Source organism: Neofelis nebulosa, chromosome 14, assembly GCF_028018385.1.
Source record: "Neofelis nebulosa isolate mNeoNeb1 chromosome 14, mNeoNeb1.pri, whole genome shotgun sequence".
Lineage (NCBI taxonomy): Eukaryota > Metazoa > Chordata > Mammalia > Carnivora > Felidae > Neofelis > Neofelis nebulosa.
This window is the reverse complement of record NC_080795.1, coordinates 29548322-29553138: the sequence shown is the minus strand read 5'-3', so window position 1 is coordinate 29553138 and position 4817 is coordinate 29548322. Positions and strand designations below refer to the sequence as shown.

At 42.0% G+C, this 4817-nt stretch overlaps 1 non-coding gene across 1 annotated transcript; it reads right to left on the bottom strand.

The window, feature by feature from the left end:
* Positions 1-2015: 2015 nt before the first annotated feature.
* On the bottom strand, positions 2016-2206 carry LOC131495174 (U2 spliceosomal RNA). Its single transcript, XR_009253812.1, has one exon. It is a non-coding gene; the product is annotated as a U2 spliceosomal RNA (small nuclear RNA).
* Between the last annotated feature and the right edge of the window lie 2611 nt (positions 2207-4817).

Below are 4817 nucleotides of genomic sequence, written 5' to 3'. Positions count from 1 at the left end.
CCCATATCCTAGCCAAACTGACTTTCTTTATATCCATAAAATCTGTGTTTGCTCTACCTGGAATGACCTTCCTTCTCACTACATTTTTACATAATTCCTTATCTTTTAGAATTAAACCCCAGCATTTCTTTCTTAGGGAAGACTCCCAACCCCTTCCTCCAGTCTAGGTCAGCTTCTTTGTTAGTTTGCCCTCAAAAGAACCGTGTTTCTTTCTCTTATAGCAGATATAATTTATATTTATATACATCAGTTTATAATTATACATTTATATGATTTCATAATTAATATCTGTCTGTTCCACTTAACTGCAAGCTTCATGAAAGTAGGGGTTTTTTTGGGGGGGGGTGTTTGTCATCATATACTCAGCATTTAGTACAAATAGTGTCTACAATGATATAAATAATACAAATAAATAAGTAATATAAATAAATAAATGGGCACTATAAGAAAAGTTCATTAAAATGCTAGCTGAGATCAGAAGAGGAAGAGGTTACATTTAGCTGAAGGAATCAGGCAAGACTCTATGACAATGAGAGTCAACTTGGCTACACTCTGGAGTCACCTGGGGAATATTAAAACATACTGATGCAGGTGCTCAAGAAATTAAGCATAGAACTACCACCTAATTCACCAATTCCACTTCTGGACACATACACACACAAAAATTGAAAGCAGGGACTTGAACAAATATTTGTACACCAGTGTCTGTGGCAGGATATTCACAATAGCCAACAAAACGTAGAAACAACTCAACTGTCCATTAACAGATGAATAAACAAAATGTGCCACATACATACAATGGTGTATTGTTCACCCTTAAAAAGGAAGGAAATTCTGACATGTTACAACATGGATGTAACTGGAAGATGTTATATTAGGTGAAACAAGGCAGCCACAAATGGACAAATATTTTATGATTCTAATTATATGGGGCACCTAGAACAGGCAATTCCTAGAGACAGAAAGTAGAATGGTGGTTACCAGGGTTTGAAGAAGAGCAGAGAGAGGAGATATGACATCTAAAAGTAGTCACATGGGGCGCCTGGGTGGCTCAGTCGGTTGAGCGTCGGACTTCGGCTCACGGCTCGTGAGGTCCAGCCCCACGTCAGGCTCTGTCCTGACAGCTCAGAGCCTGGAGCCTGCTTCGGATTCTGTGTCCCCTCTCTCTCTGTCCCTAACCCACTCGCATTCTGTCTCTGTTTCTCTCAAAAATAAATAAACATTAAAAAAACAATTTTTAAATAAATAAATAAAAGTAGTCACATAAGCCGGAGAACCGGGGGCATGAGGAAAAATGCACACATGCACACGCAGACAGGGAAGATGTATCAGCAACTAACATAAGCATAACATGTAGCTCAAGAAAACAGAATTGAGAGTTTCTTCATATTTATGGTCAATTGATTTTTGGCAAGGATACCAAGACAATGCAATGAGCAAAGAATAGTCCTTTCAACAAATGGTGGTGAAACAATTGTACCTCAACATACAAAAGAATGAAATTGGACCCCTGCCTGACCCCGTATAAAAAATTAAACTCGGGGCGCCTGGGTAGCTCAGTCGGTTAAGCGGCCGACTTCAGCTCAGGTCACGATCTCGCGGTCCGTGAGTTCGAGCCCCGGGTCGGGCTCTGGGCTGATGGCTCAGAGCCTGGAGCCTGCTTCCGATTCTGTGTCTCCCTCTCTCTCTGCCCCTCCCCCGTTCATGCTCTGTCTCTCTCTGTCTCAAAAATAAATAAAACGTTAAAAAAAAAATTTTTTAAATAAATAAATAAATAAATAAAAAATTAAACTCAACACTCTTAGAATAAACCACAGACATAAATCCTTATGACTATGGAATAGATGGTTTTTTAAAAATAACACAAAAGCAATAGCAGTAAAATAAAAAAATAGACAAATTGGACTTTATCAAAATTAAAAACTTTTATGCTTCAAAGGACACCATCAAGAAAGTAAAAAGACAACCCCAAAATTGGAGAAATTATTCTTTTTTTTTTTTTTTTTTTAAAGGAAGGGAGGTGCACCATTCCCGGAAGTACTGCAATACCGGGTCGATGCGCGGAGTGGACGGAGCAAGCCCCTATTCCATCTCCCGGCTCCAAAAATCCATTTAATATATTGTCCTCGGATAGAGGACGTATCAGATATTAAACTGATAAGAACAGATACTTCACTTGATCTTAGCCAAAAGGCCGAGAAGCGATGGAGAAATTATTCTTAAATCATGTAACTAACAAGAGACTTATATCTAGAACATATATAAAATTCGTATTACTGAATAATAAGGAAATATCCCAACATTTTAAATGAGCAAAAATCTGAATACGTATTTGGGCAAAGAAGATATATGAATGGCTAAAAAGCACATGAAAAGGTGCTCAACATTGTCAGCCATCAGAGACATGCAAATTAAAATTAAAAACCTACTACTTCACGCACACCAGGATGTCTCTAATTTAAAAAGTAGATAATAGGAGACTACTGGGAAAGATGGCAGAGTAGGAGCCCAGGCTCATCTCGTCCCACAGACACACCTAAATAACCCCAAAAAATGACCTGAAGATTGGCCCAACAGACTCTTCACAGCTAAATGTAGAGAAGAGGCCACATCGAAGAGGATAGGACGGGTGGAGACATCGTAGGGATACAAACTGACCCATAGGACTGTCTAGGCACAGCAGGCCTGCACCGAGAAGGTCCCCATAACATTTGGCTTTGAAAACTGGAGGGGCCTAACTTTATGAGTTCTTAAAATCAGTAGGACTTAATACCTGGAACTTCAAAAATCAGCAGGCTTCACTCTGGAAAAGCTGGAGGGTGATAGGAAACTGAGTCCCCACCCTTAAACACACAGCATAACAAACAGCCCCTCTGAGATACCAGATACAGCACAGAAGCAGGAGTTTGAAAAACCTGGAGGATGTGGGAGGAAGATTTGTTTACTAATCTCAGAGCATGTGCTAGAGGGTCAAGGATCTTTGGGAGACTCTTCCAGGAACAAAGTTGCTGGCAGGGACCATTTCCCTCTCCTGCCCCCAGCCTAAATACGTGGACACCTGCAGAAACGAACACAGCACAGACACTATCCACCCATCTTGCTAACAGCATGCCCTGGCCTGCATTCCCCTGTGGACATGCACTCCAACATGCCCTCAGCAGGAGTCCATCCAAAATGGTGCCACAAACCTGGCAGTGTGCAAGCAGCCCTGACGGGGGCCAGCATCACTCCAAGGCGACTTCTGCCACAAGATGGGAAGGCAACCACACACATCAGTCATCAAGACTGCAGCCCTAGCCGTGGGCTAGGGGCAAACATGGAAAGCGACCGTAGGTCTTGCCTAACAACAAAAGCTCCTCAGGGGACAACACAGGGAAAAGTGCCCTGCATTTTGGTGCTCGTGGCTCTGGCACGTACCTGGTCTGATACAACTCAAGCCCAAGGCTGGCCCCAGACTGGCCCACTAAAAACACACACAGTTGCAGACTAGAGAACTGAAGGAAAAAGCAGCTCAGCCATGACAGCAGGATGCAGGCAACACACATAGGAGACACCCCTGAAGTGCAAAGTTCTGGTGAACAGGGGACGTGGCACTGCAGGGCACTACAGGACCTCTTCTTCATAAGACCCAGAGACATAGCTGACTTTCCTAACACAGAAACAGACACAGAAATTTAGACAAAAATGAGGAGGCAGAAGAATACATCTCAAATGACAGAACAGCACAAAATCACAGCAAGAGAGCTAAATGGAACAGAGATAAGTAATACGCCTGATAAAGAATTTAAAGTAATGGTCAAAAAGATACTCACTGGATGTGAGAAAAGAGTGGAGGACCTCGGTAAGAGACTCAATAAACAGGAAGCATGAAAAATAGCCAGAGATGACACACTCAATGACTAAAATTAAAAATACACTGGGGCGCCTGGGTGGCTCAGTCGGTTGAGCGGCTGACTTCGGCTCAGGTCATGATTTCGCGGTCTGTGAGTTCGAGCCCCGCGTCGGGCTCTGTGCAGACAGCTCGGAGCCTGGAGCCTGTTTCAGATTCTGTGTCTCCTTCTCTCTGACCCTCCCCCATTCACGCTCTGTCTCTCTCTGTCTCAAAAATAAATAAACGTTAAAAAAAATTAAAAATAATAATAATAAAAATACACTAAAGGGAATAAACAGTAGACCAGAGGAAGCAGAAGAATGGATCAGTGACTTGGATGACACAGTAAGGCGAATCAGCCTAAAAGCAATCAAGCTAAAAAAGAGAGGAAAACAATAATAATAAATGAAAATAAATTAAGGAAACTCAATGACACCACCCAGTGTAATAACATTCACATTATAGGGATCCCAGGAGGAGAAAAGAGAGAAACAAGGGCAGAAAATTTATTTGAAGAATAATAGCTGAAAACTTCCCGAATCTGGGGAAAGAAAGAGTAATCCAGATCCAGGAGACATGGAGAGGCCCCACCAAAATCAAGCCAAGGAGGCCCACACCAAAACACATAGTGATTATAATGGCAAAAAGTAGTGATAAAGAGAGAATTTTAAAAGCAGCAAGAGGAAACAATTATGTACAAGGGAAACCCCATAAGGCTATCATCAGATTTTGTAGCAGAAACTTTGCAGACCAGAAGAAAGGGGCATGATATATTCTGAGTACTAGGGGAAAAAGAACGCCTGCAGACAAGACTATCGTATCCAGCAAGACTATCGTTAAAGGAATTCATGACCACTAAACCAGCCCTACCAAAAATGTTAAAAGGAACCTTTTGAGTGGAAAGGAAAGACCACGAGCAGGATTAAGAAAAGTAGAAGGCACAGGA